At 34.4% G+C, this 25,530-nt stretch overlaps 1 protein-coding gene and 1 non-coding gene across 2 annotated transcripts in view; one reads left to right on the top strand and one right to left on the bottom strand.

Moving 5' to 3' along the window:
• The window catches only part of LOC149418107 (lachesin-like), a 394,668-nt gene that overhangs the window by 234,806 nt on the left and 134,332 nt on the right, over positions 1–25,530 (bottom strand). The window lies entirely within an intron of this gene.
• On the top strand, positions 334–406 carry TRNAF-GAA (transfer RNA phenylalanine (anticodon GAA)). Its single transcript has one exon. It is a non-coding gene; the product is annotated as a tRNA-Phe (tRNA).

A 25,530-nucleotide genomic window follows, 5' to 3' on the forward strand; every position in this document is an offset into this window, starting at 1 on the left:
GGTCATTTTCAACATCCTTGCCGCTACGGGCTGAATGGATGTTGAAATCTCCCAAAACAATAATATTCCTTCCTCCGAGAAGATCCACGTTTTTGTGAAACTTATCTAAGAATAGCTGATATGTTTCCAGAGTTGATACCGGTGGAAAATATATTACACATATAAAAGTAACAAACAAATCGATTGTAATTTTTATCCACAAGTCTTCGATGTCAGCTTCCAGATCAGGCATGTGTTCGGCCTTAAACTTAGTTTTGACAGCCAAAAGGCAGCCTCCGCCTTGTCTGCGGCCACTACCACTATCTCTGTCCTTTCTGTACACTTGAAAGATAAGCCGCCATAGCTCAGTGGTCAGAGCTGTCGACTGAAAATCGATAGGACACGGGTTCAAGTCCCGTTGGCGTCATGTATCTTTTATAAGGAGATTTTTTAATGTGGATAAGTGTTTCAGGCTAATAATTATTGCTTATAAAAATAATTGTTACCCTTTGTGCCATGCAAAAAAAATCTTGTCTTAAACATTAGTTTACCAAAAAAATACTTAATTTAATTGTCCTTAAAACGTACAATTCACTACTTGCAATCTTTAATTTTAATAAAAATAATAGTGATTGGATTATTTTTATATTGCCGTTTTCTTGAGAAAATCACCTCGCTTCATTTTACGCACGAAAAAGGACGCTTAACAACTTATGCATGTAATCCAATCCTATCACTTTGACTCGTCACTTATTACTATTTTAAGAAACCATGTTGCGCGAAAACATTAACTCATACAAAAAATATATCCAATCGTAACTAAAAAAGTTTTAACAGTCAACATCTATAATATAATATTTAGACCTACACAGAATTCAAACTTTTTCTTTTTATCTATATTTCATATCGCTTATAACTCAGTTTTACATATTTTTATCTATATTTCATCTCGTTTATAACTCAGTTTTACATATTTTTGGTTCCATGATAACTCAACACAGTGGCAATTCAACACACCAAAGTCATTGGAAACGATGAAAATTTTTTTTAACCTATTTACTCCAGTTAGTAAAATTTTAGTTTCATCATTTTCCATTACTTTATATAACTTTTTAAATACGTGATGAATTATCATTGTGATGATTTTTCCGATCTCCGTGTAATCTATTTATAAAAGAATTGTAGCCTGAAACCGTATTACAATTGTAACAATAATACATACTTTGGAATATACTTACCTAAATGATTTTTCAAATATAAATTAATTAGTAAAAATTTATTTTCAATGGATGCAAATTTCCTTTTAAGCCATCTCCGTAATGGTTTAGATTTGGTACAATGTTCACATGAACCATTTAACTTTAATACTCCTGTTCTATTTACTATTACTTACACAATCATATTTTCCATCGACTACCAGTCACCCTATATTTAACGTTTTTGGTAAGGTTTATGTATTATTTTGATTGCGGTATAAGGTTCCCCACCCCCGGCCCCCATCCGCCCTGACAGCTGTGAAGGAAAACAGTACTTAACCGAAAGTAAGAAGCTTATTCGTGGGTACTTGTAAATCTATTCGTAATATTCATACAAGCCTTTCAGTAACTTTCCGACTATAAAATACTTATGGTTTCCTGGTACTATTTTAAAACCATTTTAATTCCTTTGAAAGTAAAACTGACATTGCATCTTCCGCAGCCATTTATCCCTCCGATTTCTGACGAAACACGAAAAGATTTTTTATTCTGAATTAGTTCTGATCCTCGAGAAGTTACCAATCCACCATTTAAACAAATTAAAACTTTTGCCTACCACTAATTTTATTTTTGAAAAACGTTTAATAAAATGATCAAACTATCTAAATAAAATATTTTAATGTTAGGGTATTGTTTTTATAGATCTTTAATAAAAATAACTTACATCCGTAGAGATAGCTCTGAAAAAATATTTGCTATCGTTACGAATTCTAATTAAAATCTGAGCCTCAAACAAACCTCCGTTGTTGGAGTCTTGTGTCGCCTCAATGATTGTTTTTAAATCTTCTCAATAGCGGGATGCACCTAATACATTTATATTATATTATATATTGTAATGTTATTATTATGGTAATTTTTGTTTTGTTTATCTATCAATATAAAGGTTTTTACTTGTATTTATCGACATCTGTCTCACTAGGGTACACCTGTGTCGAGACAGACGTAATATTATTATTATTGTTTAAAATCCCATATAATGGTCTGCACTCACCAGAACTCAGCAATTTAATAAATCTTCATATTCCGTCTAGATCAACCCTACAATCTGATTTATTTTATCTACCCTCGTGTAGAACAAACATTCGAAAAAATTCCCCAATTCCTCGTATATGGTTCACAATATAATACAAAATTTTACAGCATTGATATTTTTGGTAATAACCTAAAGAAATATCGATATGAAGTAATGCGTACGATCGATTATTAATATGAGAGTATGGAATATGTCGGGAGCATCTCCTATCCTCTTCCTATTTTCCTCTTCCTCTGCCCTTCCTTTAACACCAAATTAATTTTAAGATATTAAAACTTCATTTCCAATGAACTTTAGCATAAGAAACTTCTGTGCATTGACTTCAGTTAACTTGTATATTTATATCTATCATTGTATATTATGTAAAAGCTGTTTGTTTCTTAAAAATAAATAAATAAAATAAAATATTCATACAAGTTATATAACCAGACACAATTAACTTATAAGGCGGCCATAGGAGGAACTACCTAACGAACGAATTATTTAAAAATGAATCCATATATTTATTATCTTTTCTTACCCACAAAATCTCGCCACCGACTGCACATGGGGAGTAATCTATTTTTGATAAATTATCAGACCTTGTTAATAAAACATCATTTTAAGAATTCGAATAATCGATTTGCCTTGATAGTAAATATAATTATAATACCGATACAAATAATTTTCAACGTGTCAAAAACGTGTTCCAATATCATGATAATATATTCGAAAAAAGTTTATCAGAAAATTCATTCGTAAGAGATTCTCCATAAATTCTCAATAGACATTTTTGCCGTGCAAAGTTAAACGTTTTGAGCTGTACAAGCCTTACGTAAGCCTGCAATTACTATGTACCCTACTACTTATGTTTTACTGGTACTGTTTGATTCCGTCATTTTAATTCCTTGGCAGGCCAAACACCAGGGATAGTTCGGCAAGTTAGTTTTGAAGCTCTGTTGTTGTTATGTTTTCTTAACTAATTTATAAAAGACTGTAGGGAAAAGACTTAAGTAATGGCTTACATAGTATGCATTGGGAAGTAGCAAACTTGTTGTTTATTATTAAAAGCTTGTTAGTTTAAAACTGTACTTTGCGGGAAAAATTATGAGCCAAGAGGCTTTACTTTGGTTAAATAGATTCGGACGTATTAAATTTTTTTTTATGTTTTAGGGAGTTGAACTACATAGATATAACATGATAAAACTACAATACTGTCTTACTTCCTCGTACAAAATCGTAATAGGTTTTTTTTATCATGAAAGGAGATAGGGTTGTAGACGGTACCTACCAGCGACCTGCCAGCGAACAGCACAAAATAATTATTAATTTAAGTTCCTTATTATGGCAACATTCTGTGTTCAACACAACGGTCCGCCAGTGAGCCGACCGAATTATTCTTGATTTCCCGCTGGACCCGACTGGTTGTGCCTTTTAGATTACCGTCTACATTCTAGAATCGTCCATGTAAATTTTATTGTCGCGTATAACAATGTGTTCAAATAAACTCAGTGAATTTCAATATTCTTTTATTAAAAACAACCTTCTGATATTGAGAGTCCTTTAGGATCTGTTTTAACCCAAAACACATAAGTAAGTAAAATCCTAAATTGGTGACCCCGACGTGATTGCGTATCATTATTGTCATCCGTCATCATAAATTGGTGACCCGAAGTTTCACACGTATTGACATTATTGTCATTCTAAATTACGCGTATTTATCATTATTATTATCTGCCATCCAGTCGAGACAGCGTGGAATCAAGGATCCTGAGACAGAATACCCCTCCGTAAGTAACTTTAACTATTATTTTCTCATAATTAACGAAAATAAATGTTCTCAGTATCGTTTAAGATAAAGCGCATCGCGCGATCTGCTATTTAGCAGCCCAACCATGGTGTTTACAAGCATTAATATGCAGTACGAGTTGTCAATTTAACGAAATACCTACAAATGATTAAAGTCTTTTAACTTTTTAATAAAATGTCCCAACTAATCATATAATATACTTGTTTCTTCGAGCATTAAGTGCGTTTTAAACTTAATTCCAGGAAAGATCGACCAGCTACATCCATCGGAAGACGGATTGCGTCATGACAACCACTTCAAGCAGTTGCAAATACGACGTCACGATACATTTCATCAGCGGGGCGAGATTTCGCCACATTACATCGGTCCATATGCAGAAAGACGATCTGCTGGGCGAATTCCAGTTTTCCTGAGTCATCCTGAGTCATCCTGGGATTACAAGTTCCAGAAAGAAAGAAGAAATCATATTCACGTCACGTAAATGTTTAAACAGTTTTTACATACTATTAAATATACATATTAAAGTTAATATGTTGCATTGATTTGACGTAAATAATAATGCATTTCAAATAATATGTTGCATTGATTTGACGTAAATAATAATGCATTTCAAATAATATGTTGCATTGATTAGACGTAAATAATAATGAATTTTAAATAATATGTTGCAAATCAGCACATGTTTGAATAAAGAAATCTTCTAGAACTTTTGAAACATTATAACTGCAATATTAGAGTCATACCTACAGTTGATTAACATGAAACTACATACTAATATAAAAAAATTTAATAATTTTATGCAGTTCCAAAAAATATTTTATGAATAACGTTGAATGTTTTTTAAAAATAAATTCATATTTTGCAAACATTTCTAATGATTTTACAATTCTTGCAATTTTCACAAATCAGTTATCAATTTTAAAATAATGTGCATGAATCTGAAAAACATCTTAACAAAAACATGTATGATTCTTGAATTTTATATTGATTTAACATTATTATTCGAAATCTTTGAAAACTATTTAGTGTAGACTACTTCCATTCAAATTTTTGGTTTGCGTCTTTGATTATCCACGCAGTATTTACAAATATTTTCAACATAAATACATAGATGGTTCTAAACATATGTATTAAAGTTTTTCTGATTTTTTTTTACTTGATAGTGAATGGTTAAAGATAATCTTATGTTAACTAATTACATTTTGCTTAAATACTATTTAAATCTTAAGCCTTACATGCATTAAACTTGTCCATTTAAATACTACGAAAATGTCAGAATGATATCGGATGAAGAAATTCCCAACTTGAAGAAAACATTTGAATCAACTACGAATAAACTGGATACAAAGAAAACCGAAAACATGGAATCATCAAGCGCAACTAATCCCGATTCAAATATCAATTATGTAACAGTCAGGTTACCACCATGCTGGAGAGAAAGTATATCGCTTTGGCTAGTACAGGCGGAAGCGCAATTTGCTTATTCACGTGTTAAGGACGACTTTACTAAATATAACATAATTATTGCAGCGCTAGATTCTCAAACTCTACAATGCGTTAGCGATATTGTCACAAAACCACCCGCAACTGACAAATATTTAAGCCTCAAAGCGGCACTTATTGACAGACTGCAAGATTCGTCTGAGAAGCGACTCACCCGACTACTTACTGGAATCCAGCTGGAAGATCGGAAACCAACCGGACTCCTCCGACACATGATGGAACTTGCCGGACCAGCTTTAGCGGACAGTGCTATAGTGAGAACACTCTGGTTGCAGCGTTTACCGCAACACGTCCAAGCAATCCTGTCAGCTTTAACCGACAATGACACGAATCAGCTCGCGTTGGCGGCTGATAAAATAATAGACGTCTACCAGTCATCCGAATGCAGTGCTGTAGACCATCAAAATAAACCGGGTACCTCAAGAAAGGAAAATACGGAAAATTCTATATTATTACAACTTCAACAGCAAATTTCCGACCTTACACATGAAGTGTCACGTTTAAAAATGTCTCAAAATAACAACTTTACAAACTTCCGTGGACGACAAAACCAGAGCCCACGTCGAAATTACTCTAACAACAATTCATCACAACAGAATCCCGCTGGAAGGCCGAGGTCCAGGTCTCGCGGTAGATCACCCAAGAGGAATCCTGATGGATTATGTCATTTCCACAGACGTTATGGCGAAAAATCCTTTAGATGTTACCAACCATGTAATTTCAAAACCAAAAATTCGGGAAACGACAACGGAACCTCTCAGTAGGGACGTGCGAGATTCCGAGTAACACATGTCGTCTCTTTGTTTATGATCTACAAACTAGACAAAAATTCCTAGTGGACACTGGGGCGGACGTTTCTGTCATTCCTAGAAACCCGTCATACAACAAAAATAACATCACTTCTGACAACTGTCCAGCTACAATATATGGTGCCAACGGAAATCCCATCAAGACATACGGCACAAGAACTGTAGAACTCGATTTTGGCCTACGCCGAGCACTAAAATGGCGATTTATTGTAGCTGATGTATCAAGACCAATCCTAGGTGCAGACTTTCTTCATCATTTCAACCTAACGGTGAATTTAAAAAAGTCAACAATCGCCGACCAGTCAACAGGATTAGTCATAAAAGGAATAACTCATAAGGGACCTACATCCGGTATTTCCACAATTTCTTCATAGCAAAAATACCGTGATATTCTAAACAAATTCCCAAACTTAACAAGACCTATCATGAAGACATCAGATGCCAAAAAACACTCAGTGACCCACTGCATCGAAACTCGAGGACCACCCGTTACCGAACGAGCCCGCAGGCTAGCACCAGCCCTACTGGAAGCGGCGAAGAAAGAATTCAAATATCTGATGGAACAAGGGATCTGCAGGCCTTCTAAAAGCAATTGGGCCAGCCCGTTACATATGGTAAAAAAACCCAACGGCGAGTGGCGTCCTTGCGGCGATTATCGTCGTCTTAATGCTAAAACGATCCCGGATAAATTTTCAATACCTCAACTTCATGATTTTGCACACAAACTTGCAGATGCAACCATATTCAGCACAATTGACTTGACCAGGGCTTATCATCAAATACCAGTGGAACCTGAAGACATTCCGAAGACTGCCATCATCACACCATTTGGATTATTCGAATTCACATCCATGCAATTTGGTTTATCAAACGCAGCGCAAAGCTTTCAACGTTTTATGTATGCTGTGACAAGAGATTTGGACTTTTGTTTCGTATACCTTGATGACATCCTGATTGCTTCTAAAAATGAAGAAGAACATAGAAAACACTTGGAAACATTACTCAAACGCCTTGCTGAATATGATCTAGTAATCAACATTAACAAATGCCAATTTGGCGTACCTACAGTCAACTTCCTGGGTCACACAATAACACAAAAAGGAATGTCGCCTATCAAAGAAAAGGTGAATGCCGTCATAAATTTTCCATTACCTAAAACAGCAAAAGACTTGCGACGTTTTTTAGGCATGTTGAACTATTATAGAAGATTCCTCCCTAAGGCTATCAACACTCAAACTAAATTATTTGATTGCATTGCCGGTTATAAGAAAAATGACAAGAGGAAAATAACTTGGAATCAAGAACTGACGGACGCATTCAACGAATGCAAACAACTCTTAGCTGACGCAGCATTACTCGCACACCCAAATACCAACGCTAAAATAGCTATAATGGTTGATGCTAGCGACATAGCTATGGGTGCGTCATTACAACAGTCAAATGGCGATTCTTGGGAACCTTTAGCATTCTTTTCCAAGAATTTTTCACCAGCACAGCGAAAATACAGTACCTTCGATCGAGAACTTACTGGTGTTTTCGAAGCGGTAAAATATTTTAGAAGTCATATTGAAGGTCGAAATTTCACCATCTATACAGATCACAAGCCAATCACCTTTGCTTTTTGCAAGAAGCGAGCCTCTAGCTCTCCACGTCAAGAGAGACAGTTGGATTACATTGCCCAATTTTCAACGGACATCAGGCATATCTCTGGAGAACAAAATATAGTAGCTGACGCACTATCTCGAATCGAAGAGATTAACAGCCCTACTTCTATTGACTACAGGCAGATGGAGAAAGCGCAGTGTCAAGACGACGGACTTATGAAGGCAAAAGATGACACCGCCCTCGCCTTATGTCAAATGGTGATTCCAGGCTCGGAAGCTTCAATATGGTGTGACGTATCAACGGGCCATATCAGACCATTCGTACCCGCTTGCATGCGAATGCAGGTAATCGAAAGTGTACACAATGTTTGCCATCCTGGCATCCTGGGAACGACAAAGACCATAAAACAAAGATTTGTTTGGCCTAACATGGCGACAGACATAAAAAACTTTGTCAAACAGTGCATAGCTTGCCAAAAAGCTAAGGTCTCTCGACATACGGTTGCACCATTAGCAACGTATTTACTACCAGAGGATCGATTCCGTAATGTTCATATCGACCTGGTTGGACCTCTCCCAGCGTGTAACGAGTACCAATATATACTCACTATGATTGACAGGTACACACGATGGCCCGAAGCAATCCCTTTGAAAGATATGACTGCAGAAACCGTCGCTACTGCACTGACAACACATTGGATTGCCCGTCACGAAACCCCAGATACCATCAGTTCGGATCAGGGCAGACAATTTGAGTCCTGCCTCTTCAAAAAACTAACCGAAAAATTTGGAATAAAACATTCTAGGACCACCGCGTACCACCCACAAGCTAACGGTATGATCGAGAGATGGCACCGCACCTTAAAAGCCTCTCTCATGGCTTGTGGCGATCGAAATTGGGTCGAAAGCCTCCCATTAGTTCTACTTGGTTTGAGAGCAACGGTACGAGAAGATCTGAAGTGTTCACCAGCTGAATTAACCTATGGTAGAACCCTTAAATTACCCTGTGATTTCTTCACAGCAACACCACGCGAGGAACCAGACACATATATCGGACGGCTACAAAATACGTTCGAAGCCATTAAACCAACTCCTGCCAGTGTTCATGGTACAGGAAAGTTTTTTGTCCACAAAGACCTACCTAGCGCGACACATGTGTTCCTCAGAACTGACGGTGGAAGAAGACCACTGCAGAATCCGTACGAAGGCCCGTACAAGGTGGAAGAACGGAATGAAAAAACATTCCTAATTACTGTAAAAGGAAAACCTAAGCGTGTCACAATAGACCGCCTCAAACCTGCTTTTGTTCCTGCAGAAGAAAATGTATCTGTTCCTACATCTGTTCCAGTATTACCAGAAATAATCAGAACCACAAAATCTGGTCGAAGAGTTCATTTCCCAGACAGATTAGGACAGTTTAAAGCATAAAAAGGCATTTCTTTTCCTAAAAAATAAATAAATGATCTAACTAACCTATGTACTTAGATATGTATAAGCAAATCTTATATACCTATACTTAGAAATGTCACACCACGCTAATGTCCTAAATATATAATAGCTTAATAATATGTCTTATATTGTTCATGTAAAACAATGTATCACATATTACCAAAATATATAACTGTACAAACATGTTTTTTATAATTTTAAAAATATTCCGCAAGCGTTAATAGTTTTTAAGTTTTTTTTTATATACTTTCACCATTCCGCAAATAGCGAAGAAATTGCAACTTGCATTTAAAATAATTACGCTTTACGCGTTGAAGCCTTGTATAATTTTAAGCTATAATTTTAAGCACTTTTAGGCTATATTTTTTAATATCAAATTCACAGATGATAAAAATTTTTAATGTAGTAATATAATATAACATGTGATAATTTATGTGATAATTCTATCCAAATGTTTATAGAAAAGTGTAAACATTACTTGGCATTTCATATATGTAATAACAATAGTTTACAATGGAAATAAAAATGGAATATGCCAGACTGGATGAGGACACTACCCAGTTTCATTTTTGTTTAATATTACTATCTCCATTAATATGTAGAGATAATAAATAACACATTTCGATATACAGTTGAAAATAATTAAAAAAAATAATTCCTGTTGTATTAAATTTAAAAATGTACAATTGTGTGTTATAATCACTGACAAGTTCTCAACTTTATAATTTTTTTCTTTTTAAATCATGTATACTACTATATGTTTCTTACTTTATATATCGTTTAACAACTGGGGGCGAAGTATGTAGACGGTACCTACCAGCGACCTGCCAGCGAACAGCACAAAATAATTATTAATTTAAGTTCCTTATTATGGCAACATTCTGTGTTCAACACAACGGTCCGCCAGTGAGCCGACCGAATTATTCTTGATTTCCCGCTGGACCCGACTGGTTGTGCCTTTTAGATTACCGTCTACATTCTAGAATCGTCCATGTAAATTTTATTGTCGCGTATAACAATGTGTTCAAATAAACTCAGTGAATTTCAATATTCTTTTATTAAAAACAACCTTCTGATATTGAGAGTCCTTTAGGATCTGTTTTAACCCAAAACACATAAGTAAGTAAAATCCTAAAGGGTAAACTAGATTATGACTACTAGTAACAAATTATTATAAGCAATAATTATTCGCCTGAAATGTCCATAAAAATTTAAAATATCTCCCTAGAAATAGTTATTGCTTATAATAATTTGTTATCCTTTGTACCATGCATAAAAAACCTCGTCTTATGAACATTAGTTAATCATTAAAAAATTGCAACTAATTATTGGCACTGTCACTTTGTTTTTTTCTCACTAACATGTTTTAATATTTCACCAAAGTTTTAACCAATATCTATATTAGTGAATTGATAAACTGTCATATCGGCAAAAATAGACATGTTGAAAAGGGAAAAAAATTTTTTTTTATATTTTACGATAGAATATTCATCCAATTACAGTACAAACTTCTCAATTTAACGATCTTGACATCTTGGAAGAATAAGTCTTTAAAAGATCAAGATTCTTCTTGTATTGCTATGTTATGCTAGAACATCTGTTCTGCCGTGTGGTATCTTGAACAAGTCGTAGCGATGACTATGGTTGAAGTTTTCATACACGTGTAAGCCAATGCATTGCAAAGGAGTTGAGCTATCACTAGAGTTATGAATTATATTAAAATTAAGTATTATGATTTCTAGGCTAAATCTATTTGTTGCCTCAAATAAGTCTATATAGCATGAATCTCGGATAAGTTCTATACCACGACTTATACTTTGAAATATTGCTAGAAGTGGCTTTTGCCGTGTTTGGTGACCAGATCTGAATAGCCACCTTCTTCTACCTCATATCCTTCCCCTCTCCACTACTTTCAGCTTCATAACATACCTCGATTGAGGATACCATAGTCTCACTGGCTCCAGACGGTTGGGAGCAGTTTGGACTCTTGTGCTCTTTCACATTCTATCAGATAACTCTATAACCTCTATGATCTATCTATACTAGATCGAACAATCACATAGAAGCTACTCTTTCATTTATAATGACGGAATAAGGAGGATTTCAATAATTATTGTAAGGTTATTTGTGACCCGGGACTAAACAGTTCGGGGGTAACTTTTCTCTTTAAGGCGATGCCATACATCATCATGTGTTTTTGGTTTGAAAATTTGGTCGCCTAGAAATGTTTCAGATGCTTTAATTAAATACTGCGAGTAGAATACATCTTGGCCTTTGAAATAATCGAGTATTTTTTAGATAAATCTTTTAATAAGCCCAGAAAAAAATAATGTAAAAGCCTATGAAAACAGCTTTAAAGTTCAAAATCTCCTAGTTACGAAACCATTTTCAGCTATGATTTTATTGTATAATATGGAAAATTAAGTAATTTATAAAATGATCGAAAAAAAATTAAGTATTTATGCCTGAACATCCACAAAAAAAATGAAGGGCACTTTTTGGCCATGTTTTTTGTTTGCATAAATCAAAACAAGCGGATGGTGTTAAGCGGGAATTTAAGCCTTATCGCCACCTACGTAAGGGTTGTTATTGATAGCGGCTCAATTAAAAATATTACACTACGTAGTGCATCGCCTTAACTTCCCATCCTCCTTACAAGATTTAGCAATTAGAGTGCTAAATTTGTACTGGCTCCGGACACCAAGATTCTGAGGTGTCATTACAAATAATGTTCCATGCCAAAATGTTGAAAACATAAAAAAATATTTTGACACAAATCAAATCCATTTTAATACTACGTATTCACCTCCAGGGATGTTGAATTGTCCATTAGTTGTCAAATTTGCTCTCAATTTAAACTTAAGACATTATTACGTGATAGGAAGGAATAGAATTTTGTTTTCTATTTCTATCGTCCGTTTTAAAACATTGTACTAAAGACGACTAAATACATTTTAACCGGAAGTTTCTTCCAACTCTTTGAAGTATAAAATTTTGTGTGACTAGGGAATCTGAAGCAGTTGGCTGTAATCGTGAGCTCTTGTATCGTAAAATTTGCACAACTTTTTACTGTCGATATATTGTGTCAAAGGAATTATTTTCATCTTGCAAATTAATATCCATCATGAGGTAAAGAGATTTTAAATTTCGAACAAACTGTCAAAAATATTATATTGTCTTTTTTTTGGAATACCCTAATGAGAGATCTAGGACTTGAACCCAAGACCTTCGCCTTGCCGGGGCGCTGCTTTACTAACTGAGCTAATGGGACCCTATCTTCGGTCATATTTCACTGTATCATACTTCGAATAAGAACTCTTAACATTATCTTCATTAGCACATACATAGAGAAGGCAGCCAGTAAGTCCAGCCAAGTCCTGATATTATCTTCAATAAAAATCGCTAATATTATCTTCAATAAATAAATACTATAAAACCCACTGAAGAGCTAAGAAGTAGTTGATAGATATATGCTGTGAGCGAATCCGAGTGTCCCAATTAAACTATTTTCCCCTACTTTTGTAGAATTGATCAAACGATCAAGCTCGATACTTAACCCAAAATACTTAAATTCTTCACTTAGCAGGTAATATTATTTTTTTAATGATAAACTAATGTTTACAAAACGAGGTTTTTTATGCATAGCACAAAGGATAACAAATTATTATACGCAATAATTAGTCGCCTGAAATATCCATACAAATTGAAAATATCTCCCGAGTAAATGAAATGAATTGAACCCGCACCTTCTGACCAATTCAAAATATTTCACCAACAAATGTAGATATAAAATTTCTCCACGCCATCTAGTGCGAAACTTAGCACTAACAAAGCCTTTCCTACTAAATAAAGATGGTTGTTTACAGGTGAAAAAATATAATAAGCAGTAATTGTTAATTGAAGTACTAATACAAATTGAATTATTTGGCGTTTTGGAAATAAGTCGACGTAGCTCAGTGGTCCAAAGCACCTGACCGGACATCATTTAGCAGATAATATTTTTTATAAGCCTCTCTATGGACTAGGAGTCTAAATGTAATTTGGTGGCATCAGCCTTCTTTTAAATTGGTATAAATGACAAAATATTGTTCAACAAGACTTAGTGACAAGTTTGGGTACCTCCGCCCCGGGAACCATTTATTGGAAAACCAACACCTCTGCCATAGGTCACCCTAAGCGGTTTGCTACGTTTTATGACTTAGCAGGGGTGCCCGGGTTCATCGGTTGAGGTGCGTTCAGGATGAGCCTGACCGATCGTGATCGCGCCAGATCGGGAAAGGCTGCTTTTGGAAAACCCTTAGACCTCTCTAATTGGTTTTTCGACCCATCGCATCGCCTTGCACCGCAGTGGGAGGGATATATTTATATGTCACTCCTGGATACAATGCTCCCTAGATCCTACCCACCCCTCATACCTTTTTCCTTCCCTGAACTTCCTATCCTTAAAAAGACCCTCCACACCGCACCTTCAGAGATGACATAGGCCCTGAAGTAAATTATTTTCCTCTGGGACTCTTGTGTGGGGTTAATTTAAAAAAATGGAAGACTGCATATCTCGTTAAGTTACTAAAAACTATCCCAAAACAAGTTTTTTGTCTAAATGCCTTCCCGCCATGAACCTGCAAAATATTGCATGCCTTACACAGCACCATGTTCCAAATTTTGCATAACTTTCAAACTTCCAGCGGTAAGCTACGTGCTAATAAGCTCCCCTGTCACCTCCTTCTCACTACGAAAGCTATTCTAGCACAAAATCTATCGTTCAACACCTTTCACCGTTCTCATGATTGAATGAATACAACAACATTAATTTTTTAAACCACTTTATTGACTTAGTACCTTTATTTATGTGAACAATAGATTTCGCGTTTAAAAAGTATGTTTCTAATTTTCTCTTATTTAATTATTTTAAACCCAAATTTCTCAAGGAATCATAAAATTTGTAAGTAGGTACTTAAATACTTAGCTACTTATTAATTAATTATAAATCATACATATTTCAACTAAGATTTAAATAATTAAAAAAAGAAAAAATAATAAATTATCGTTAAGATATTTTTAAATAACAATATTTTTTACAAAGAAATATCACCATCTCTATGAGATTTTTTTTTCAACTTTCTTAAGACCGGTAGGTACCATAACATTAATTATTCCGATTTTATCGATCGTGGTAGAAACAACGATCATGCGAACTATGGCGGGATAAAAATGTAGTATAATAAACAAATTTATAGACAAATAAAATGCCGAAAGGTCGAGTTAAAACAGGGCCTTCTCTACGCTCAGTTCAACTATTGTTTATATCTAATGATTACGTATTACGTTTAAAATTTTAAATATCTCTTTATTTAGTTACGATTTGAAATTTTCACGGCCAAAAGAACATTCTTCATTAATTTTGGGTTTTTATGGTATGTTGCACTTGCTCCTTCTTTAGCCAACTTTGCGGGTAACGTTATACTGTCTATCATATATTTGCCCTGATGGTGGACAATGTAACGCTGTCCAAAACTTTGTCTTCCCAGATCCCATTTTCTATGAGTTTCTCAGGTTCACCAAAATCGGATTTGTTTTAAATTTAAGTGTCATATTCAAAATTGGTACTGATTTTGTCAGAAATTCACACTAGCGATAAAATACCTTCATTCTCCCTAAAATAAAATACCTTAAAAGAAATTTATTTTTATGGTCATTTTTAAAATTACACATAGGGTATTTTCTCTGTTTTTTTTAGTCTCGAAAAAAAATAACGAAAAAAATAACGATAATGTAGGTATTTTTATTTTATTTTAAGTTGACGAATTAATTTTGTGTAACGATTTAAAATATGTCATTTTCAATTTGCCGCCAAACGCCGTTCGTTTTTATTCGTGGATTCGGCGGCGTTGACACAGCCGTCTTACCAGACATTGGCGGTTTTTATGTCTTAATGACGTTGTAGCCAGTTGGAACAGTTTCGGAATGCGCTGTTTTAGATCGATTTTAAAACAATAATTATAAAAAAATATTAAAATAACGCGTTTTTAGTACAATGATGAGATTCAAAAAATTAACTTCAAACCTTACACACATTTTTGTAAGGTATTCATAGTTTGTGAAAATATCCCATTTTCACATAATATGATAACTTTCATAACTGAGCAATAAAAAATATTCACAAAAAATGATGTTGTTAAAAAGTTACCTCTGTAAATATGTTTTCCTTTTCATAATTCACTATGTTCCTATCACGCACATTATGTGTTAACACGTAAAAGCCCAAATGAAGAGTGAATTAATAAATAAATGTTGTTGCTTAGCAGTAGATCAGTGGCTGAGTTGGCATCGCATTTGGGTCGCACTCAAGCATCGTGTGTTCAATCCCTTGGTACTCCACCATAGTACAAGCAAACATTTTCAAATTACTGCAGTGGTAGTAGGAGATTTTCAAATATTTTCAGGTTATTCGTAACCCGAGAATGTTTGAATTTCGTTAAAAATTTAAAAAAATAAAAATCTATTTTTTTCTGATGTGTTCTTAAAATTAAAGTTAGAACTTCACAAATCCTACATTTATAATATCTCTTGATTTTTGACGGGTCTACGTAAGAAGGCCATAAATATTTCTTGTGAAGTAATAACCATGCATAATATATATTTACACAAAATTATGCATAATTTCCATAACACGAAAGCGCGAATGGGAAACATGGGAAGAGGAGCAGTCTGAGAAAACTCAGACGTGTTTAAAACAAACTTTATAAATTTAAATTTCAAATTAAAATCTCACTTACTCCAGATGTCGTCCACGGGTGACTAAATTTGTGGCAAAAAGTTGAAGTTACTATTGAAAACGAAAAATAATTTTCACTTAAATGAAATAAAATATTAAATTATTTTACTTTTGGAATTCAGGTAGATTTTGTTGGCTTTGTGGTTTTAGCTACCAGATAAGTTCTGTCAACAGTTGTTCAAGAATGATTCATATCTTTCTTCTGCTTTGGATTGGCATCACAATCATAACTTTCTGATTTAAGTTAGGTAGATAAAGTTCTATCAATAGTAGTTGAAACATCATTCATCGTCGGTGCTTCAACTGTAGATCGGTTCTTACTATCTGTTAGATGTAATTCATGTAATGCAGATATATTAAAGTTATGCAAATATAGAATATAGTTCAGGTAGCTATAGATTGCTTTGTTGTATTAGCTACCTGAGAAGTTTTATCAACAATATTCGAGAATGATTCATCTCTGTCTACTTTAGATTGTCAGGATCCTAACTTTCTGATTAAAGTTTAGATTTTATTTATTTAAAATAGGTCCGCCAAACTAGGTAAATTCCATATCATGGTGGCACCGTAATATAAATGACAATAATACAATTGTATTAATACAATTATATATTAAAACTTATGTAATATAACAATTAAAACAAATGTTATTCATCTTTTCCATCCCATTATTTGGTCAGTTGTTCAGATAGTGGTGGCTGATAGCGGGACGGATTTAGTTGCCTCGGTGTTGGTATGGAAGTCATGTTGGATAATAGTATTCTGCGAGAAATCTGATTCTTCAAACCCAGCCCTCTTCGTTTACTCATATCTTAAACAATTAGAGTTGTGTCAAAGTCAGGGTTGATCGATTTTAGGAAGTGTCATTTTCCTTTCTCCATGTTCCTTAGCGATTGGTTTAAGTATATCTTTCTTCAGTTAGACAATAATTTCATTGGGAATCCTTTCTGATTCTTTTCTGCTACTTTCAATCAGCAATATATACATCGCTTTTTCTGTTTTATTTCTACTGTTCAATCGATTATAAACCTTATGACCTGGGTAAAGTTCTATTAATAGTAATTGAAACATAATTCATCGCCGATGCTCCAACTAAAGATTGGTTCTCACTCTCCGATGAAAATATATAGAAGATTTTAAACAGGTAAAGGTGGATTCCCGGAGGTATTCCGAGGCAAAGGTACACTGACTACATATATGAAAAAAATTGCAACAAAATGGTAAAGCTTGAATACAGGAGCTGATAGTCCGAAGCCAGTGAACAAAATTTCTTTGGGAGTAAGCTAAATCCCACTCTGATGATCATGTCTTTTAAGTATCTATGTTTTTAAGTTAGAAGCAGTCAAGGACTTGCCAGGAAAACATGATACGATGTGAATCAAATACTTAAGTCGGGCCATGTCAAGAGTAATAACAAAAGGGTATATATAAGAAGGTATATGAATGTGAATGAAGCAAGTAGTGTGTGCCAAGATCGAGTTGTTTGGCAGTCTATTCTCTCTACCTACCGTTGCAGGGAATTAACGTGATGGTAAAAGTAAGTTACATCCTTTATTGTTTTTTGTAAGGATAGGAAAAGCAAATTTTACATTGGGCGGTGCAGTAAAGGGATTTGATTATAATGTATTTTCCTACACAGGATTCTTAGCTCAATAAGAAACAGACCGAGGTGAAACGCTTCGAATAGGTAATATTTCAAGCAATATATTACAGAGTTAAACACATGAGATATCGGTCGTAAGTCATCGATCGCACATCGTATATAAAAGTCACTCATATAAAAAATAAAAATATACTTTTTTCAATTTCTTTGCGCATAATTTTATTGAAAGCATTGGAAGTTATTTTATTTTCTATCTCTTTCTTTTTTATGCAAGATTTGTGAGAAGAAAATTAAACATAAATAGAACGAGTTTTTGACTTTTATTATATCGCGCATGCAAGCATTTGACAGAAAAAAACATAACCTCAAAATATATCTATATATATCGCGCAATTATTTAACTCAGACAAAACAGTTTACACCGCCACACGGCATCATGAAGAATTATTGATTAACCAATAAACTAGCAGTGAGAGGTTTATTCCAGTCAGTAATGGAGGGGTTAAGAACACCCACTAAATAGTTATGAGCTATGAGATAGTTCTTAGCCACGTACACTAAAAGGAAAATACCCAGAAGTGAATTTTCATTCTTGTGTTTCATTTGTGGAACTCAAATTATTTCTAATTTTAATTACCGTACAGTAAACTTAGATGAATTAAAAGTTAAGATATGTTACTGAGACAATGCGCGTGGTTTCACTGAACTAGGTCCAGTGGACAAACTTTCAATTTACTGCGTTTAGAATCGCACATTAATCCGTAGGTCAGAAAGTTATCACCGACTGCTACAAACACAAGTCACTCTAGGCTCTTTTTGTGTAAATAATGCTTTCCTGTGCTTCTGAGATGTGCACAAATCATTTTCCAGCAAATACCAATATGATGAAGTTTCTTTTCAATTGCATATAATCAAAAAGCACTTATTATTTCAGTAAATATAATTATTCACAATGTTTTTTGCTTCCCGAAAACGGTATACGTCTAATAAAATAAAGTGAGACAGCGAACGCAGAAACACATAAGTGTATGCAGGACAACCTAGTGACAGTACGTGCGTTTTATTCTACTACTCTGGTTGCTCGTTTGTTCGTTGAGAAGTAGGGGAAAAGCTACCCACTGACGAGCGAGCATGTCCTCGGTGAGCTGTTTGAGCACGACGTCACGCGATTTATCCGGCAGACATCCATACAAAATGCTCGTCATGTCAAAAGCGGACATGGTCGCCGTCTGTCGGCCGCTTAAGCTCGCAATTGGTGTCGCGAGGAATGCATACAGAAACGAGGGGCGTTCATAATAATATAGCTTTTTCACTCGTACACATATTCTTCGAATGGCTATCTCTTAAACATTTGATGATTTATTCAAATTCCGTGAAACAACCCGTCCTTAATTGTTTTATGGTCCTCATATGTTGATTTTTTACAAAAAGTCTTTATCCTCAGACAGACCAATGAAATTTATATTGTATTCATGAAAGATATTTGATATTTGAAAAAGTTCACTCGAAGTAGGGGAACATAGCCCTTACTTCTGAAACATCAGTCAGCCCACAACGCACTTCTATCGGGTGAGCTTTTCAGTGGCTACAGCTCTCAGAACATATAAATGATCCCAAGTGAAATCTGGATTAATTAAAGTGAGATTAAATGTTAATTGCCTACAGTTAGTCGCGCAGTTCACACTCTGTATAGAATTGGCAATTAAATCAATCAGGTTAAATGGCCATTAAGGTTTGTTATCTTGTTTTGACGGAAAACGTTTGCCCAGAAAATGATGTTTTGAGTTAGTGTTAATATACATATGGGTGCACTTTAATGCTCTATCGTCTGGTGCAACATATTTTAATGTCTTTATAATAGTGCTAGCTTATTTCTGATAATTGTATTTAATGCCGAACCTAAAATTACAAAAAAAAAAAATATATTTATATTTTAATTGAACTATGAACGCCGCAGGCTCATTTTATCGCTTTTCGGAACAGCTCGTAGAAACCGCTGTATCTCCCTTACCAGAGGTCTACCACAGTGAACTCAATAACTTTACAGTATCGGCACAATACGCGTAACTACCGATGATTTTATATCGGTTTTCCGATTATTGATATTCAGACCGATGTTTGAAACGCAATAAATCAGAATCAATATACACTTGCAACACTGACGCATCTCTCTATTAATTGACATTCCTTAACCTCAGACGGCTACCTAGATGTTAAAAATACTAATAAATTGATAATTTCAAATTGAAATATCAACATTCTTTTTTTTTATTTGGTACAATATTTGGTAAAATTTCGATCGCGCTGGCCGCGCTTATTATGAATATTTTTTAGATAAAACCTTTAGATTCACCTTAATTACTGTACGACACAACTGTTTGCATTCGGGGCGGAGGAAAATATTGCAATAAAAATTTCAATTACTTAAAATTAAAATTAGCTTTCGTTTTGTGAAACGAGACCATCCATTTTCAAACTTTATTGTCAAATGTCATTTTGTTTTGTTGGTATTTCTGTTACTATAGGACGAAACGAACGGCTAGAAGTGGCTAGAGACATAATCGCGCGGGCGTTTTTTTTAATGTTAAAAAATTCCGTCAAATTAGTATTTACCTAATATGCATGCATTGTGTGCGTTGTGATTGAAATTTATTAGCTGGATTTTATTTTTTTACGTTCAAAATTTATTTAAGTTAACTATTTCTGCGATGTTGAGCGGCTACGCTATGTTTGTGTAACATGGTTTATGATGAAAAAGAAAATGCCCCCTTTATACCGCCTGCTCGCGTCAAGGCTAGAAAAACATCCCAGTTTTCAAATAGTTTAGCGGCTACGCTAGGTTTGTGTAATTGTATTTTTCATTGCCGCATTGTAAAAATTAAACATTATTTTATTTTATAATTTTATTCCCTCACCAACACAAAGCACACCTAAAAAGAACCTTATCTTTTTATGGCGAGAAACAGCTATTATGACTGTTTACGTTATACCACACTATATGCATGTAATAAATAGTGTGTATTTTTTATTTGTAAAAAAATATTAAAATACATATTTCTAAAAGATAGTTTTTGAACTCAAATTTTCTCATGATTTTCAACATCCAAAGTATTCTAATAATTACACTTTTGACAAAACAATTGAGAGTAGATTAAATAAAATATAACATTATTTTTTTATGATAAACTAATGTTTACATGACAATTTTTTTATGCATAGCACAAAGGATGACAAATTATTATAAGCAATAATTAGTCGCCTGATAAAAGTGGTTGTTTACAGGTAAAAAATATAATAAGCAGTAATTGTTGATTGAAGTACTAGTACATATTGAATTATTTGGCGTGCTGGAAATAAGCCGACGTAGATCAGTGATCCAGAGCACCTGACTGGACATCAGAAGGTGCGGGTTCAATTCCCGTCAGCGGCATTTATTTTTACTCGGGAGATATTTTCAATTTGTATGGATATTTCAGGCGACTAACTATTACATCTTATCAAATAAAAATTTCATTTTCTCAGAAACCATCATCCAGTATTAGGCTCATTAAAAACATATCGATGGCGAAATAATATGAACTTACGCACTTATCGGTTATACAAATTGTTATTGGCATATGTAGAATCAAGAAGTATCGTCGGAATAACTGTGATAAGCTGAAAACAAATAAAAACCTTATCCCAGACTCTTGCAATCAAATTCCAATAGCACTTGTTTATGTTTATGTAGGGGTGGAGTGGGTGAAAGGGTGTGAGGGTATATCCGTACACCCCCTGCCGTTCCAATCACATCCACTCTCAAATTCTTGAACCTACCCGATGGGGTGACTGTTAGAGGAGAACTTTGTAGAAAGAAAGATGTTTTAGGAATTTTCTTTCAGACACAAACAGAAAATTTATCAAAGGCTGCTTAAATGTGTATTTCGTGAGTTTTAATAATAATTTATATAAATTCTCTACGCATGGTATTATATCACAGATATATAGAAATTTTAAATTCTTGATGCTTGATTTGTAACATTTCTAACAGATCATGATTTTTGTTCATGTGCTAATTTTTTTGTTTTTTTTTCCGTTGTTGTAATATTATCCGTTAATTGTAAAAAAAGGGCTAAAGTATCATTTTATGTGTAAAATAATGGTTTAATTGTAAATTTCTAGTTTCTTTATTTAATTAAAATAACCAACTTTTTCTTAATATCAAGTAATTAATCTGATTGTATTATTACGCTATCATCTGGACGGTCTAGGCCCTCTGATTGGTCGAATTTAAATAGTATGTTTCGGGTAATTTCCGCTAATTTGAAAATTAAGACCAGATTTCATACTGAAATAAGATCGCCTCATGTAATGCGAGATTTCTTCAAAAGCATCGTTTCTGCTCATATAATTTTTGGATAATATCGAAGAAAATATGTTTTAGAAAGTTAAATCCATTAGATTCATTACATTACAGTAAAAATTATCCACAATTATGTTTTATATATTTAACGAATCATTATTATCAAGAATCAAACATTCTAAGGTTCCTTGAACATGTCAATCCCTCCTTTAACGGCCGCTGAAGTAGTTTCCCTATTTGCCGGCAGAGCGTATAAGAGCGTTATACAAATACGTACAATAGGCCACTTGCATCATATTTTTAAAAAAAAAATTCCGGTTAAGGAAAATATTCTAAGACATTCTGTATTATTATTATTTTTTTAATCGTTATTTTGAAACCCTGGGGATTTTTTGAAAATTTCAATCCGAAAAATCAGACCTTTTTTTATAAACCGGAAAGACGGGACATAATTTTATAGGTGAGAAAAAACAATGATTACATAGCCGAAAATCATTTTAAAAAAAAGAACGTTTTCCACACGAATGACACAGCAGAATAACGAGGCATACCAAAAATATTACATATCATAAATATTTTTTTCCTTGATCCATCTTATTGATCATAAATCATTATAATGTACAACGTCTATATTAATAAATCCAATGTAATATACTTGTACTTGTAAATTATAAGAATATTATAAAATTTGATTTTGATAAAATCAGCACCATAACCATTATACCTCTAAAACACGTACCGACATCTAAATTGTACGGGGTTCTCTTCACATCTGTCAAAAATTCAAACCAAATGAAAAGTTCGCAGAGAACAAACAATAAATCTAGTGAACGAATTCAAAAATTCGCCTGAAATCAAAGTGATCCCATATAAAAAAAATAAATCGGTGTGGAATTTTACAAAATTAATAGGAACATTTTCAGTAGACGGGACATTTTCATGTAGTGACGACACGAGCCCAAATAATGGATTTATTTATTTAAAAATAAAAATAAATGTACATTTCTACAAAAATTTACTAACATTTTCGTAATCTTAGTAAAAAGATCTCTCCACACGATTTTTTCCAAGTCGTTATGAAATCCATGCAAGTGGCCTATTGCATTTACTCAAACAACGGTAATTATTTGCTAGTTTTCTATTATTATGACCAAACTGTGCTGGTATCTTTCTAACATTACATTGACCTGTTTATTTCTTGGGTTATTGTGGCATGTTGCGCTTCCTTATTTTTAGCCAAATGTGCTGTCAGCATTATAGTATCCATCATCAGGGTACATGTGCCTTCTCACCTCAATCCAAAAATGAATCACTATAATACGGCCGTGAAAATCTCAAATTGGATATTTATTTCATTGCATGATCAAAATGTTCGTCATTTGATTGATTCAATGTGAACGAACCAACATTGATGAAATATTTAAAACTATCAATAACAACCAATTATTGCTAGTTTTAAATATTTCATCAATATTGGATACTATAATGTTTGATTCTTGATGAACAAACATTATAGTATTTATCATGTTGATTCGTTCATCAAATCAAATGTCGAACGAATCATCACTGCAATAATTGGGCTAAAATCAATAAGGTTTTATTAATTCCTCTCAATATAACAATGACGGCCGGATAGTCCAGTGGTAACGCATTGGACTGCCATTCCGAAGGCCGCGGATTCGAACCCGGCGTGCGCAAATAAATTTTATTTGATTAATTTGTGTTATTTCACAATTAATTAATTAAAATAATATATAGTATATTTGCGGCACGTTCCAGAGTGGAAGATACTACCAGTATCGCCCTGGTGTAAGACCACCATTCAGAATTGAAACGTTGCTCCAAATGGCTTTAGCCGTGTTTAGTGACTAGATCTGAATAGCCAGGTACTTCCCCACCTTCCTCTTTCCCTTCCCCACTTACCCTCAGCCTCACAACATCCCCCAATTGGGGATGCCATAGTCTCACTGGCTCCAGACGGGAGCAGTTAGGACTCTTGTGAGGTATTCACTATAAAAAATAAAAATAAAAAAATAAAAAAAGCTACCATAAAATGTTCTTTATATGGTTATTCGGAGCGCTTCTCCGCCATCACATGGGAAGACTTATGGCGCAGACTACGCCAATCAAGTAACAAAATCATCACTGCTATAGTTGCCTGGATGGAGTCCCCTTTGATGGCCCTCTAGAGACGGGAGATGTGCAAATATCCTCCATAAACGGCTGTTTACACTAATTTTTGTTTTTATATTATATATTTTTTCACTTATTCCTCTTTTTTGTGCCTGTCGGAATCACCTATGCAATTACATTGCATTGCACTACCTAATTTCATTGCACTACCCCTGCATACATTCTGAAATAAATTTTTATTATTGATAACTCTAAGTACATAATACTAAGTACATGCTGTATATTTTCTTAACAAAAAAAACTTTGTTTGAAAAAGTTATTGGAGCAAAACTGTAGATTAGTTAATCGGTAGGTTACTCTGTACCAATTAAATCCAAACTCCTAGTCACACCACCCAATGAAACACCATCTCAGATTGATGGCAGCACAATAAAAGTCCCGGTCCAGTTTTCCATATAAAGTTAAGCGACGTCTGTTTATGCCCCCGCGTTGGGTTTATTGCGGTCCCAGTCGGGTCGTACCGACCAGCGCTGCGACTGCGACCCGTCCGGCGCCGACCACCCGTGATCGGAGTCACCCCACCCCACCACGACATACGATACATGCCATTCCCAGTGCAATGAAAGTCAGCTCTTTGGAGAACGGGGGTTACGTGTAAAATCATTGATATTGCTAACTGCAAGCTTCATTCGAGGGAACGATGTTTAAAACAGAAAAAAAGTATTATTGTTATGTCCCACGTTCAGTACTGTAAGCGAATTCCATCTAGTTAGGATTTTTTTAATTAACTCCACATACAGGGCCCTGAGGAATTAACTTCCCACAGGGTCTATATCATCTTTATGAAGTTTATTTGATGTTCCTTTTAAGAAAATGAAGGAGAGAAGGTTTAAGAAAGGAACTAAATATGAGGGGCAGGGTAAGAATCCTTGGGCAAGTTTATCCAGGAATGACGGACATATGAATCGATATGTAATGCGGTATTAGTATTGAGGAAGTCCTGCTGGTTACCTTGAAAGGTCTTCCTCAACCAGTAATCTCATGATCCGGCCCACAACGCAGTAGGTGGGCTGTTGCATTTGCCAACATTATATCAACAAACTTCACCCCATGAACTCGGCAGTAAACGCAGTGAACCACTTGGTGTAGTCTATGGCAGAGGTATTGGTTATCCAATAAATGGTTCCCAAACCCGCCTCACAAATTGAAATTTGTAATGCTGTCAGTCTTTGACTCTTGTATTATAATATCCTTG

Source organism: Hesperophylax consimilis, chromosome 14 (genome assembly GCF_061612785.1).
Source record: "Hesperophylax consimilis isolate HC1 chromosome 14, BYU_Hcon_1.0, whole genome shotgun sequence".
Classification (NCBI taxonomy): domain Eukaryota; kingdom Metazoa; phylum Arthropoda; class Insecta; order Trichoptera; family Limnephilidae; genus Hesperophylax; species Hesperophylax consimilis.